The sequence below is a fragment of the Cricetulus griseus genome, chromosome 8 (assembly GCF_003668045.3).
Source record: "Cricetulus griseus strain 17A/GY chromosome 8, alternate assembly CriGri-PICRH-1.0, whole genome shotgun sequence".
Classification (NCBI taxonomy): domain Eukaryota; kingdom Metazoa; phylum Chordata; class Mammalia; order Rodentia; family Cricetidae; genus Cricetulus; species Cricetulus griseus.
Window position 1 is genome coordinate 92,575,500 of NC_048601.1, and position 16,464 is coordinate 92,591,963.

Genomic DNA, 16,464 nt, shown 5'->3' on the forward strand with positions numbered 1-16,464 from the left:
TCACCATCACCACCATCATCACCACCATCACCACCATCACCATCACCACCATCATCACCATCATCATCATCATCACCACCATCATCATCATCACCACCATCATCATCATCATCATCACCATCACCATCACCATCATCATCACCACCATCATCACCATCACCATCATCACTGTCCCCATCATCACTATCATCACCATCATCACCATCATCACCATCATCACCGTCACCACCATCACTAGTAGTAGCAGCGACAGCACTAGACAACCGTTTTGCTTAATCTTCCTAATAAAAGGCACTATGAATTTTGTCAAGAAGATAACTTCTGTTAAAATGTAAAATTACTAACTCATTTTCTTTCCTTCTTTTTTTATTTTTGAGACAAGGTCCTGATATGTAGCCTGGGCTGGGCAGGTATTCACAATTCTCCTGAGTGCTGATGTTCTGGCTCTGGGCCACTACACTAGGTGAATTATGGAATTACTAATCATGCTAAGAAATCTTCAAGTTGGTGATACGCCTTAGTGGTAAAGGCCTTTGTCATGCAAGTTCAGTAACTTGAGTTAAATTCTCAGAACTCACTTGGCAGTAGTGGTGCACGCCTTTAATCCCAGCACTCGGGAGACAGAGGCAGGTAGATCTCAGTGAGTTCAAGGCCAGCCTGGGCTACAGAGTAAGTTCCAGGACAACCAGAGCTATACAGAGCAACCCTATCTCGAAAAACCAAAATAATAAAATAAAAAAAGAAAGAAAGAAAAGAAATTCTCAGAACCCAAGTAAAGGTGAAAGGACAGAACAGGCTTCACAAAGTTGTCCTCTGACTCCATTCATGGGTTGTAGGACCAGTACTGCTCAGGGACACACACATATACACACTCACACACACTCACACACATACCACATACACACTCATACATGCCATACGAGTATACAAACCACACACACATTACAAAACAAAAAGAAAAGAAAGCAGCAAAAACCTCAAAGTCTGGAGAGATGGCTCAGGGGACCTGGCTTGGATTCCCAGCACCCATATGGTGTCTCACAACCATCTGCAGCTTCAGTTCCAGGGAATCCAATGCTCTCTTCTGACCTCTGTGGGCACTAGGTATGTATGTGGTGCACATACAGAAATGCAGGTAAAACATTCACACGCATAAAATAAAACAACACATTTAAAAGAGGAAGGAAGGAAGGAAGAGAAAGAAAGCCTTAGTGGCTGTGAATTGTAGACAGTGGTAGTCTGCTTGAACAGCATTGCAAAACCATAGCTTTAATGCCCAGTACCATTAAAAACAACCACTCTAAGTTATTTATTTATTTATTTATTTTTGGTTTTTTGAGACAGGGTTTCTCTGTGTAGCTTTGGATCCTATCCTGGCACTCTCTCTAGAGACCAGGCTGGCCTCGAACTCACAGAGATCCACCTGCCTCTGCCTCCCAAGTGCTGGGATTAAAGGCATACACCACCAACATCTGGCATAAATTAATACTTTTATTAAGTAGGCATAAACATTTGATATCTTTGATGAAAAATCCAAAGATTTTTGATGACACAAACAAATATCTCTATCTGGAGAAAGAAGGAAAAAGAATTATATAAAACACATGGCTGGGCATGATGACATATATCTTTAATCCCAAGACTTGGAAGACAGAGGCAAGCAGATCTCTTTGATTTTGAGGCTAGTCTAGTCTACATAAAGAATTCCAGGCCATGCATGGGTCCGAACTAGGCCCTCTGCATGTGCGCAACAGTTGTGCAGCCTGTTTTGTTTATGGGATCCATGGCAGTGGAAACAGGCTCTACCCCTGTGCATGGCTTTCTGGAGTTCATTCCTTATGGCAGGATGCCTTGCTCAGCTTTGATGCGTTGGAGGGTGGGGCTTGATCCTGCCTCAACTGAATGTGCCAGGCTTTGTTGACTCCCCGTGGAAGGCCTTACCCTTTCTGAAGAGTGGATAAGGGGTGGGTTGGGGAGAAGGCTGGGGGGAGCAGGAGGTTCCAGACCAGCTAGGGAGGCAGAGGCAGGCAGATCTCTGTGAGTTTGAGGCCAACTTGGTCTACAGAGCAAGTTTCAGGACGGGCTGTTACAGAAAAACCCTGTCTCAAACAAACAAACAAAATAAAGAAAGAAGGAAGGAAGGAAGGAAGGAAGGAAGGAAGGAAGGAGAGAGAGAAAGAGAGGAGAGAAAGAAAGAAAGAAAGAAAGAAAGAAAGAAAGAAAGTGAGGAAGGAAGGAAGGAAGGAAGGAAGGAAGGAAGGAAGGAAGGAAGGAAAGGAGCACTAGGAAGTTTAATGGAGTCAAGTCCAGTGCTCAAGGAGATTAAAAAAAAGTTAAAGAAAAACCTGATGCTAAATGGAATAAAGGGAAAAGTGACCTCAGGGCAAGGCCCCACCCAACTGAGCTTCTAATTTGTAGAAAAGAATTAAAGAAAAGTTTAGGGCCAGGTATGGTGCCTCATATCCTTAATCCTAGCACTCTGCAAGCAAAGGCATGTAGATCCCTGAGTTCAGGGCCAGCTTTGTCTACAGAGCAAGTTCCAGAACAGTCAAGTTTAGGCAGTGAAGGAAACCATCAAAAACAGAAAGCTGATGAAAATGTGTTTGAACAAGGGTGGGGGTGCATTCCAGGCCCAGCAAGCAGCAGAGACTTGACAGCTTCAACCTCGTGGTTCTGGCTTAGAATTAAGGATACAAGACAGGGGTTGTAGAATCTCCCTCTGTGACTAAGGAAAGCCACTGAGGCCAAGCATGTGTCAGGGGTGTCCCTGCATGGAGGCCCAGAGAAGCCTTTGTGTGAAGCTGTGAAGGTGAAGCCTGGATTTCCTTGGAGACCCCAGCCCAAGAGAAGGAAGTGTGTTGCCGCCAACAAAGTTGAAAGGAGTTGGACATCTGAAGAAGAGCACTTTGACTTCAAACATGGAGATGCAGAGTTTGGAGTTTGCCCAGCTGGTTTTTGGTCTTGCTTTGGTCCAGTGTTTCCTCGCTATGCTCCCTTCCCTGCGTTTTGGAATGATAATGTATATCCTGTGCCATTGTATGTTTGAAGTATGTGAGCTGCTTTTTTATTTTGCTTTTACAGAGGATTACAGTTAAAAGACTGCATGAGTCTCCAAAGAGAATTTGGAGTTTAAACATTCAGGCTTTGGCAGGCAATGGGGACTAAGTTGGACTAAATGTAGTTTTGTATTATGATATGGCTGACAAGCCTATGGGGTCCAGGAGTGGAATGTGGGGGTTTGAATGAAAATGGCCCCCATAGATTCATAGGGAGTGGCACCATTGGGGGTGTGGCTTTGTTGGAGGAAATGTGCCACCTAGGGTGGACTTTGAGGTTTCAAATATTCAAGCCAGGCCCAGTGTCTGTTTCTTGTCCCTCCCTCCCTCCCTTTCTCAGTCTCTGTCTGTCTCTCTCCAAGACAACATACACCTGTGATTTGACACTGGAAGCCGAGGAAGGAAGATCATGAGTTTGAGGCTAGGAGGAAAGCCTGTCTCAGTGTAAGCAAACAAATGCTAAATAAGCAGAGATGAGAGGAGAGCAAGGTAAAGATGGTGACAGAAACTGCTTCTTAAAATGAGACTTTTCCTCCTGAAACTGCAGTGTGCTCTTTCCCTTTGCTTTTCAAAAATAAGTACTTAGAGGTGAAATTTAAGGTGGTAATTGTTATGTTTTTGTTTAAATTAGATATAAAGAAAAAGAGGAAGCACAAGATGAGAGATGTTAACCAATTTATTATAAGCCCGGCAGAGTAGGGAGACAAGAGAGAAGAGGAGGCTGACTGCCATGGCCGGTCGCCATAGAGAGAGAGAGAGAAGAGAAGCAGAAGCAGACAAAGAAGAGGAGAAGAGTAGAGAGAGAGAGTAAATAAGAAGCAGAGAGAGCGTGAAGCAGGGAAGTTGAAACTTTTAAAGGGAAGACTGTGCATGCACTGAGGTTCCACGCATGCCCAGAGTCTTCACGCAGGCTGTAAATGCGTGGTGTGCGTGGTGGGTGATGTGGTGATGGCACGTCCCTGTGTGTGCCCTGACTGTTGTCAGGGGGCGGGGTCTGTCTCTTAAAGAGGTAGAGCCAATCAGCATTAAAGCCTGAACCTTTCAGTAATCACAACCTTTCCTTTAGGTGTGACACTTTTATACATTCTATCTTCCTAGCCTTACCTTCTTGTGTATTGTGTTTTGACAGCTTTAATATTATGTTCGTGGTTTTTACAGCTGTCTACATCTAGATTAAAAATCTAGGGGCTGGGGAAATGACTCAGTGGTTAAGAGCACCAACTGCTCTTCCAAAGGACCCAGATTCAACTCCCAGCACCCACATGGCAGCTCACAACTGTCTGGAACTCCAGTTCCAGGGGATCCAGTGTCTCAAACATACATGCAGGCAAGACACCAATGTAAATAAAATAAAAATAAGTATTTTTAAAAATTCTATTAGAATCTAAAAAAGTACAATTCTCTACTTGTTTTCCTTCAATATTCTATAATGAAGTAAAACCTTTAAAACATTGCAGGAATGTGGTTGCTAGGGTCTGCACCTTCACTCAGTCTGGCTCCCTCCCTCTGTCCAGTCATGATAATGAAATGCCTTCCCATGTTGGAAACCTTCCCTGGGAGAGGCAAGTGGAAGCTTGTGGAGGGTGTCACTATGGGATGCCTTTCTAAGAAGCTGCTAGAGTTACAGGCTCTCAAGTACAGACCATTGCTGTTTCCACTTTTGCTTCCTGAAAGATTTCACAACCAATCAGTGCTCTTTGTCCCTTGATTGGAGAATTCACCATTGAAACCACGTGGCCTTGAGTTCCTTCTGTGGGACAGAGGATAAAATACTCAATTCTTTTAACTGTGGTAGGGACACTTGAATATTCTGTTTCTTCTATCAGTTTCGACAGATTGTGGTTTGGTCAGTTCATCTAAATTGTCCAGTTTTTGTTTTCTTTTTTGCCTGACATTTTCATAATGTTCTCCATAATCCTTCTAATTTCTGTTGCATGTAGCTTTAACCCTGATCTTTTTACTCTTGGTATCAGGTATTCACGTTTCACCCTATCATGTTTGATATCAAGAAATCATGTTTTCTTGACACCCTACCATGAGTTTTTCAATTTTGAATTGTTTCCATTTGGGGGCAGTTACAAATGCTGTGATCATTTCTGTGCCATTTTTTTTTTTAAACATGGATGTCCATTTCATTTGTCCTCAGCTTGTGCCTGGGAGTGAACTGCTGGGCTCTGTAGTGACACTATACTTTTCCTTCTGGTGAGTCGTAGGCTGCTCTCCAGTGTCTAGGCCACTCTGTGCTGGCCTCAGTGCCACCATGGTCGCTCCTCCACCTGCTGGCTAACTTGCCAGCCCTGACTTTTCTGCTCTTGCTGCCCCAGCATATTGGAGGGGGATCTTGCTGTGGTTTGGAGCAAGTCCTTACATGCTGACTGCCCTTTGGCTACCAAAATCCGACATCGTATTTTTCCCATTGACTTTCCATATTTTTTGTGTTCTTATCTAAAAAGACCTGTTTATTCTAAAATAACTATGTTTTCTTGTAGGAGTTTTATAGTTTAAGGTCTTACTGTAAGACCCCCGGAAGCTCAGGCCTCCAGGATCTCAGCCCAGGACTGCAGCCACCCCAATCACCAGGCAGAGTCAAAAGCTTGATGCAAACAGCACGAGGCTTTATTATAGTTGCTTAACGAGCTAACCCCATGTTAGCTCGGGCCTTCCATCCACCTGCCATGGCAGATGGCTAGGAAAGACTGCTCGAATCGTCTGCATAGAGATCTTATAGGGCAGCATAAGGGGAGTGTCTAGGGGTACGCACAGACTCAGGATTGGTGTGCCTCCAGGCTTGGAGGGCTTGCCCTGTGTTGATTGGTCAACTGGTTGTTATGGACCATAGGCCCTCCCAGGGTGGTTGCTATGCTCTGAGTGTCATTGCTGTGCACTTGTCCGTAAAGCACACCCAGAGCCATAAAGCATAGCACCACCAGCCAACTTCTGATTGGTTCCTTGCCATGAGGCAGGCATCTGACCTCCTAGTGACCAAGGCAAGGTCAAACACGCACGTGTTCAGCTGTTATGGCTGCCAAAATGGGGAGCTGGTCCCTTCATTACAATTGTCTGTCATATAAAATCCAACTTAATTTTTTAGATGATTGGGAAATCACTGATTACTTTTCTGCTGTAAATAACCAGAACCAGCTGTTAGAAAGGTTACTTTAAAGTTCAAACGAACAACAAAAAAAAAAGGTTACTTTACCTACTGACTTTTAAGTGGCTTGGTATTAAAAAGTTGTTTTTTTAAATTGACCGTGTGTATGACCTATTTCTGGGCTCTCTGTTCTGGTGGTCTTTGTGTCTGTCTTTTGCCAATACTAACCTGTTTTTGTCACTGATGCCCAGGGAGTCTTGGCTCCAGTTTTGGCTCCAGTTTTGGCTCCAGTAGTCCTCAGTGATGGCTGTGCCCATTCTGTCTCTTTGCTGTTTTTCTGACTGCTGTTCTAGTTGATTTTATCTCCTTCCTCTGTTGCTTTGAGTTTATTTGTCTGATACTTGTTTTGTTTTTTTTGGGGGGTTGTTTTGTTTTGTTTTTTTCTTTTTTTAGAGCTCTGTGTAGCTTTGGAGCCTATCCTGGCTGCTCTGGAGACCAGGCTGGCCTGGAACTCACAGAGATCCACCTGCCTCTGCCTCCCGAGTGCTGGGATTAAAGGCGTTCGCCACCAACACCCGGCTATTTGTCTGATACTTGTTAAGCTTACAATATAATGAGTGTGGTCTTAGAGCTTTTCTATCGTGAGTATTTGAAGCTCTCTGGCTGGCTAGTTTTACATCAGCTTGACACAAGCTAGAATCATCTGAGAGGAGGGATCCTCAGTTGAGAAATTGGCTCCATAAGATTGGGCTGTAGGCAAGCCTGTAGGGCATTTTCTTAATTAGTGATAGATGGGGGTGGTGTCATTCCTGGGCCTGTGGTCTTAGATTCTGTAAGAAATCAGGCTGAGCAAGCCAGGAGGAGCATTGCTTTTGCCTCCTGGTGTCTGCCCTGTTTGAGTTTCTGCCCTTTGGTGATGAGCTGTGGAAGTGAGTGAAATAATCCTCTCCTCCCCAAGTTGCTTCTGTCATGGTGTTTCACCACAGCGATAGTGAGCCTAACTCTCATTGCTTCCAGGCATTGCCTGGCCTTCGTCTATGTATTCTCATGTGTCAGATGGCTCTCTGTTCTATGCAAAACAATTTTTCAATTTCCTTCTGATTTTTCTTTAATTTCTAAATATTTGAGATTTTCTGGCTATCTTTTTAAAAGTTGATCTCTAATTTAATTTTTTTTTTCTTTTTGGTGACCTTGGACATTTTAGGCAATCTAAAGCTATCCCTAAGCTCCAACTCCAGACCTCAGTTCTGTTTTGATCAGATAAATACTTCTGCCACCAATCCCTTTGTAGTTAGTGAGATTTCTTTTATGGTTTAGTAAATATTCTGTCTTGGTGAATGCATGCATACCTGAAGAGAGAATCTATGCAGTTGCTGGATGTAATACTAAATATTGATTATATTAGTGTAGTTTTTAGTATTACTCAAGTCCCCCATGTTTCCCCGGGCTTTTCCTGCCTCGAAAGCCCCTCCCCAACCCATGCTGCTGTGCCCTTGTTCAGACTACTGCAACTGCCATGGGCGTGCGTTTGTGTGTGTGTGTGTGTGTGTGTGTGTGTGTGTGTGTGTGTGTGTACATACATGTGGTGTTCCCAAGTATGTGAAGGCCAGAGTGTTAAGTTTTTGCTTAAATTAGAAATTGAGAGATGGACACGAACTATCGAGAGCACATTAACCAGTTTATTATAGGTCGGGAGATCGAGGGGAGGGGGAGAGGGAAATGGAAGAACAGAGCAGGGCGGAGAGTAAGAGAGTAAAAGAGTGTAAGTGTAAAAGAGGAGTAAGTGGGCGGGGTCTGTCTTTTAAAGGGGTCCTCTACACTTGTGTGCAGACTTAGTTCCCATGGGACCCTGGGCTGACCAGGGCACTGCCTGAGTGGATTCTGCCCAGTAACAGGGGCAGGCCTGAACCTTTCACAGAGGACAATGCTGGGTATCTTCCTTAATCTTTCTCCACCTTATTTTTTTCCAAAGGGGGGGCTATTGTTGAAACAGGGTCTCAATGTGTAGACTAGGCCAGACTTGAACTCTCAAAGATCTTCCTGCCTTTGCCTCCTGAGCACTGAGATGAAAGGCATGTGCTGTCATCTCTCTTTTCTTTCTTGCTTTTTTTTTTACTTAATATTTTTGTTGATTATTTGGGAATTTCACATCATGAACCCTGATCACACTCACCGCCCAGTCCTCCCAGGTCTCTTCCTCTCCCACCCCCTCATCCCTCTCCTCCCACCTGACCTCCTCACCACAAAAAAAGAGACAGAGAAGGAGAAGAAGGAGAAAAAGGAGAAAGAAGGAGAAGGAGAAGAGGAAGAGGAAGAAGAAGAAGAAGAAGAAGAAGAAGAAGAAGAAGAAGAAGAAGAAAAAGAAGAAAAAGAAGAAGAAACAAGTTCAATATGGGTTGCCTATATTCTCTCCTGGAACATGATCAAACTCCCATGGCCAGTCCCCTAAAGAAAACCGAGTCCTTCTACACCCACACCAGAAGCCAGGACAGTTTTGTACTGGACTCATAGCTCTCACCATTTCAATTAGACGGGCTGTCAAGCAAGCCCTTCGGCTCTCCCTGTCTCAACCTCTAACCCTACCCCTACCCTGACATGTGCTACTAAGTCCACCTTTTATATGAGCACTGGGAATGTGAGCATTGTCCTCGGGCTTACTGCCTGAGACATCTACCCAGACACCATTATTTTCTGTGAACAAAATAAAGTTTTGGAGGCTAGACACTTGCTGTTCTTGCAGAGGGCCCAGGTTTTATTCCCAGCACCCACATGGCAGCTCACAACCATCCATTAATCTAGTTCCAGGGGATCTAACACCTCTCCCTGACCCCATCAAGCATCAGGCATACACATGGTTGCACATACATACATGCATGCTGGCCAAACCATGATATCCATAAAATAAAATAAATAAACCTAAAAATGTTTTTCCACAATATTTTGTTAGGAATTGGTTCAGTTTTATTTTAGCAGATCACAATTTTTCTCAATGAAAATAATTTGCTATATAAGAAATAGTATTAGTCTCAACAAAAGCAAAAAATAAAGGGAAGTAAATGATAGAAACAATGGTACCTAAAAACCAACTCATATTTTAGATATCTTTGAGTTAATGTATTTTAGTATAGAATGGATTATGCTTTGAAAATATCCTTTGCCAGAAACAAAAAAGAATTGACATTAGCAAATTTTAATTAAATATAAGATGTTTGGCCCGTGAAAACAGCCTTATAATTTTGAAAGCATATTTCCTACTTTGTCATCTAATAAAGGCTTGCAGCTCTTTAATTCTGCTGATTGAATTATAAATTCTCTGGGGCACAGACTGGATTTTTATCTTGTTAACAGCTTGTGGATGCAGAGAGGTAGGTAGTCTGCTTAGCCTTGTGATTTGTAACATAATAAGAGCATGCACAGTACACATCTTAATCAATTTTCATAGCCTTCCAAGGAGCTGGTGAGAGAGACTTTCCTATTTTATGGGTAAAGAAGCTAAGGCAAAAATGATAGCTACAGTGTGCTATCTCAGGTTCCCAGTTTTCTCAGTTAGGGGTGCATCTGGGATTCAATGCTGTTTCCTCTGGGGTCCCCGCCTCACAGGTTCCCTAGAGTTGGGCTACACAGGATATCCTGCCACCTGTGTATTTCCCAGAGGGATGACACGGGAAGTCACACATTTATTGTATGTCGGGTCCGAAGGAAACTGCATTTCCCCAAACCCCACAATTAGACAAAAGTCAGCACTCCTCAGGAATTTGTGAAGCCAGTTCCCTCCAACCAAAGGAGCCCTTTTTCTTTATCACTGGTAGAAGGGACAAATGGCTATCTGTGGCGCCTTTTAGCATACCAAAGTGCAGCTGGCCTCCAGGCTCCCTCAGTATCAGTGCCTGGTACACATTCCAGAGCACATACTGACATCCTGGCCCTCCCCTCCCCTAAGCTTCTCCATCTCATGGGCTCCCCCTCTCCAGATACTTCTCCTCATAACCCTGCTATTCTGGCTATGAGCTCTCTTGGTCTCTCTCTTTTACCCTTTCTTGGTTCTCTCTCTCTCTCTCTCTCTCTCTCTCTCTCTCTCTCTCTCTCTCTCTGTCTGTCTCCTTCCCATTTTCTCTCTCTGGCCGTATTCAGGTTATTACTTTCTCACTCTGTTCTGACCTGTCTATGCCACATGCCTCTGGCTGTACTCTCCCTCGTATCTATAGTTAAAAACCTTCCACTTAACCATACCATGGAGCGGCCATGCCCTCAGTTTATACACTACAAGACTATTTCATGCAGCAGCCCCAGATCTCAGACACTCCGTACCAGCACGGCCCCATCCTGCACTGTGTGTTCCAGACACCCCCCTTTGCGTAGTCAGATGCCCCCTGGAGGGGTTCGGTTCTGAGTCATTTCTGCCATGATGCTTCCGTGTCACCAACTGCAGGCCTTAAAGCTAAAGGACAACAGTCTTCACAACAGGCTTGGGACATTTTGCTGCTTTGCTTTTTGATTGTTTGAGATAAGGTTTTCCTACGTTATTCCAGGCTGGCCTGGAATTGACTAACGCAGCCAAGAAGGCCTCCCACTCGAAACCCTCCTGTGTGGGTCTCCCAAGTATTAAGATTACAGCTGTGTACCAACCACCCTGCTCACTTGCTCAGTGCGTCCTCTGCATTCCTGAGCAAACAGCTGAGCAAGGAGCATTTGGAATCCTTTCGACACAGTGTGGGGTGCGGGGACAGGCTCCTTTTCCCCACTGATTAAAGAATTACAAGGCAGAGAAAGCTTGAAAGTCAAGCCAACCCAAAGTTTACTCAAATGTGACAACTCCATTAGAGTTTAAAAGAAAAGCTCCAGGCAAGCCCAGCTGTCAATCCCAGCAGCTGCCTGGAGGAGGGAGTGGAGGAGAAGGACAAAAACAACCAACAAACAAATACAGTTTTTGAGTTATGCTGGCATGGAGGCAGCCATGTGGCAGACCAGTACCCACATGAAGAAGAGGACGCCTTTGGAGAAAGATGAAGAAGCCCAAAGTACACTTAGCTTCTGGCCATCATCCGAAAGAAACAGAGAAAGAAAAGTTACATCTTTCTGAGCCAAGACTCAGAAAGGTGGGCAGAGCCAACAGAACCTCATGGCAGCTTGTAGGGACTGCACTGGGGGATGGGAATGCCCGGCAGGAAGAGTACAGCATCTCATTGACTGGATAATTATCCTGCCTGTGTCTTTACCAAGGCTTAAGGTGACACTGCCCTCCTGATGGGTGGTCCCTTGGCCTGGTGATTGGTCCACCCAGCTGGATTTATATGTGTACTTAGATCTCCACCAAAGTCAGGGATTTCATCTTCTCCTTAATGAGTCTTTACTTCAGCTGTGTCACCTCGGGCAATGGGAATGATGCGGAAGGATCATCTCCAATAATGACCTCGAGGGTGAAAATGCTCCCAGAGTCCTTGCTAGACAGAGTAAGCCACTTCTGTCACTGTACCCAGCTTCACAAAGGCACCATGCAATTCCTCTTCTAAAACTCTCCTGTTGTCTGGGGCTGGAGAGATGGCTCAGTGTTTACTAGCACTGGTCGTTCTTCCAGAAGAGCTGAGTTAACTTCCCAGTACCCGTGTTAGGTGGTTGACAACCACCTGTAACTCCAGCTCCAGGGGATTCCATACCTTCTTTTGGCCTCCTCAGACACTGGCAAATAGGACACACACACTAAATATAAATAAATAAATTTAAAACTTTCCCTTTGTTCCTGGTCCTTCAATATACTCTGAAGACCCACATGGACCAATAGGAAATGGTCCCGTAAACATATCTGACCTTACCTACTCTGCCTACAATTGTGTTACACTAGCCATGACGTCTCATCGTCTTCATGGGACAAGCCAACCTTGCTCTCACCTTGAAGAATGCAGATACTGTTCCTCCCTCAGACACAGCTCTCTTTATTCATTTGGCGTCTGACTGAACCTCCTTCCTGGAGAGCTTTGCCTTTCCTACCAAACCAAACTGAAGTCTTTCTTCTCCATCCTCTTCCCTTGGTTCTGCCTTTCATTTACGGCACGTGGCGCTATCTGTAGTGAGAGATCTAGCAAACTCAGCTGTGGCACTCTCCTGTGTGGGATTTGGTCTGGTCTCCAGGACAGGCACAGAGAGCAGCTGAGAGCTGATCCTCGGAGCTGGAACTTGTGGGTTGTCAGTTTCTCATGTAAGTGACTTCTCCCTGAATAAAATTAACCTATAATATCCTAGTCATGTGTATCTTAATCTGTACCTCTACAGCCGTCTATAATAGAGGCCTTTTCATCATCACGCTGTGTCTTGTTTCTCTCTGATGAGAATTTAGGGCATAAAGTGTCTATACAAACTGCTTGGCAGATACAAGTTTGATACATTTTGGTTGAATCCAGGTGGCTTAGAGAAGTGAGACACTTGACCAGAGGTCAGAACTAAGAGTAGAGTTATTCTCAGATCTCCCAGCCCATTAGAGAAGACTCCCCTTTGGAAAAAGAAAAATTAAAAGACAGAAAAGATAAGAAGAGTAAGGCCTTTTTCCAGGTCAGGAAATGCCCAGTAGGCCTCCTTTCCCCTCCCTTCCCCTCTTTTCCTTCTTGCCTTGCCCTCCCTCCACCCTCCCGCCCCCCCACTCCCCACCCCCCCCCGTTCCATTTGGTTCCTGTTGTTTTGTGCAATAACCACAGAGAACTGTGTAGAAGCCGACTCTAAGGCACAGAAACCTGGACAAGGTGGGAGGCTGTAAGGAAACTGGATCCAAAGTCCTCTTCACTCCCTGGGCTTTGTAGGTGCTAAACAGCTCTGAGGCCCAGCCCTTGCTGCCAGATGCTGCAGGAAAAGGGCTTCATGCCCCCAGGTGTGTGCACCCCGTTGACTTCAACAGCTCTGTGATGGGCATTTTGAACAAATTAACCCAAGGTTAGCTGAGAAATAACTAAGTAATAACTAAATAACTAGAGTAGCCAGACCCGCAGCCCACCCATTAGAGTGTGCTTTGCTCTGTTCCTTTAGTCTTATTAGAGTCTCACTTGAACTCTGCCTGGCATTTCCCTGTCTGTCCTTTTCCCTTTTGTACCGTGATTCCCAAGGAACCTAGCTAGCTGTATGTTTACTGCTTAAACAGACTTACAAGTAAAATTATGATTTAAAAAAATGACTTATCTTTTGGCTAGGCGGAAGCAAGGGAAGTCGGCAGAGCCGAGCCAGCATCGATTCGGACACAATCTCCTGCTGGAATTTGCAAAGCCGATTTAAATACGATCATAGCGTCCAGAAGTCTGTTTCTAAAATATAGAAAGGCAAGATGACAGCTCTGAGAATGCCAAATTTGAAGAACTTGGAATCTTTTCATTTTGCATTAATATAAATCTCGGGGCTCATCTAACTAGGCCTCTCAGTGTGCACAGCAGAAGGTAATGGTAATAAAAACATCGTCCTCATCTTGCTGGTGTGTAGTGCTGTCTGTGACCTATACTGGGTTTTGTATGTTGTGGGCTAGAAAAACAGCATGGTCCATGAGAGCTCTAAAGGGGGAAAATTTAGTTATGACAAATAACCAGGCAGCCAGGAGTGCTTTTCAGCAGCTCAAGTAGGATGTGTTTCTGTCTGAAAACAATGCGTCTAAGACCTCAAGACTGTTTGCCTCACTCCTGGGGCCAAAGTAAGGTTTGTGTAAGAGAGAAAATTAGGAAAGGCTGAAAGCCATGTCGGGTGTAAGAATCACACAGATGGCTAAGCTGTAAGGAAGGCTTTTAGCATTCAGTGGTCTGGAATCCTGGTGTGAAATCTGGCCAAGTTTTCAGTATATGTTGGTTCCGTCCCAGGACTGTGTGCATAACATTCACAACTCTGTAACTTTTGTTTATCCATCTGAAAATATTTGGGGGGAGTGGGGGAAGAGCATTTATATATAATTACCTGAAACAGAACTAAATTTTAACAAAGCCTGATCCTGCTGGATGAAAGTTAGGAAGAAAGAAAATTACATCTTCACTGGTCCATCACTCTGTCATTTCTAAGAATGGTCTTGACTGCTGTGTAAACTTATTGTTATAACAGAATACCAGACAGAGACAGTTTCTTGGAGAAACGGTAAGTTTGTGGCTTCAGAGGCCTTAGTCCATCATGTGGGGCAGGGTATGGCAGAGCCAAGTGACCCACATCACAGGGACCAGGACGCAGAGAGACACCCAAGCTGACAGGTTTTTCTCCTTCTCACTGCACCTGGGCCCTTGCCTAGGAGATGGTTTGCTCACATTTAGGGAAATCTCTCACACTAATTTATTCCCTGTCAAAACTCACGGAAGTACCCAAAGTTGTGCTGTTCTGACCTCCAGGGCTCTTTCCAGTCCAATCAAGTAGACTGTCAAGGTTAACCATCACACCTGTGTCAACCTGATGCACAAACCGTCTCTTTAAATGGTAACATTACACCCTGCAATGTAAACTACATCCTGTCTGATCCCAAGAGTTCCGTAGCCTTAACAGCTTCAACACTGTTCAAAAGTCCAAGTTCAAAGTGTCCTTTGAGACTCACGGCAAACGTTTGGCCTTGATACCTGTGAAATAAAAATAATAAAGTTACATACTTCTAATCCACTGTGACATGAAGTAAGCATCCCCATTGTAAAGCAGAGAGGACACCAAAGCGAGATTGGAACCGGGTGGGACAATGTTAAATCCTCCTTGTCTGACGAGGGGCACGGTGGCAAAGGGTGGCGTGGGCGGTTCCCACTTTCTGGGCCTCTAAGGTTAACACTGTATCTTCTGATTCTCGTGTCACCTCCCAGGGGCCACCCGAAAGGCTCCCAACCCAGCCACGCGCTACCTCTAATGGCTTCTTTTTAAATCTGATGGAGACTCCGTGACTATGAAACTAGCAGCACTTGGATGCCAAGTTCTTCCATCAGCGTGAGCAGTAGTTGTGCGCCATTGGGCAGTGTCTGTGGGGTCTCTGTGTGACTGAGTGGTTGAATGGGGTGAGGGGTATACTTCCATAGGGGTCCAAGTGCAATCAGGACTCCCCAGAGCTCTTTCCTCTCAGTGTAGTCTTCCCAATGAGTCAGAACATTCCAGACATGTTGGCACACACCTCGAATCTCATTTGAGGCCAGCCTGTATAAGTGAGTTCCCGGCCAGGCTGGACTACATTGTGAAACGTTGTCTCTATCCCCTTCACAGAAACAAAGCAGCGAGCCCAGCAACAACAGACACCCTTTATAGCTTGAGCCTGTGATGTGTGGGTCCTGCAGCCTGAGGGTGCCGTGCAGGCCTCTTTCCTACTGTCCTGGCGTTGTTTTAATAACTTGACAAGGAAAGCAGCCACACTTTCCTTGGCTCCAACTTTCCCTGTCTTTCTTTCTTGGAAAACTCTTTAAATTTTCACACCTTTCATTTTTCTCAATATTCTCACTGTCTACTTGGCTAAAAGCAATCAGTAAAATCCACAGCCTGAACGCCAGCCCACATTCAATGCCAGGCTACCTTAAATGCTGCTTGACCAGATTAATTATCCCAACACCTTTAAACCCAAAGACTCCCAACCATCTCAAAACACAGACAAAATGTAGACAAACTCTTTGCTAGAATAACTGGCCTCTAAATCCAATTCCTAAGTGAGTTTTCATTTCTATCTGAAACCTCCTGAGCATAGGCATTACTATCTGCATTTTGGTTTTCTGAACTCCTACACAATAAACCTTGAAAGAGAGAGCACAGCATTCGCCATGGCTTCTCTAGCCTGCTTCTCTGGACTTTTCCAAATTCTTCTCACAAATCAGTTGCAAAGGCTTCCAAACCATAGTCAGGTACAGTCACACCGTGACAGTACTTGTCTGGGATGAATGTCCTTTGTAAGTCAGACTTTCTCCCACTGTGACAGAGAGATGACTAACGGAGGAAGATGATGTACTCTGGCTCATGGTTTCAGAGGTGTCAGTCCATTGTGCCTGAGAGGGTGTGGAGGACGAGAACAGCTCACATTACAGTGGCTGGAGACAGCAGAGAAAGAGGGGGGTGGGACAGGGAGAGACTGGTTACACAAATAGACTTCATCTCCTTTTTGTTCAGTCTGGGTCCCCCAGTTTATAGGTTGGTTCTGATCTTCCCTTCTTAGTTAATCCTCTCCAGAAACATGTGCCTGGAAAAATGTCCCTTGAAGAAGACATTCCCAGGGGAGTTATTTCCTAATTCTCTAGGCATTTCTCAGTCCATCAACATCAACCACTATCACTAAGTTAATAAATAAATAAATAAATAAATAAAGTATATTTCTAAAGGAATTCACTAAATATACACACCTGCAAAAAAAAAAAAGTG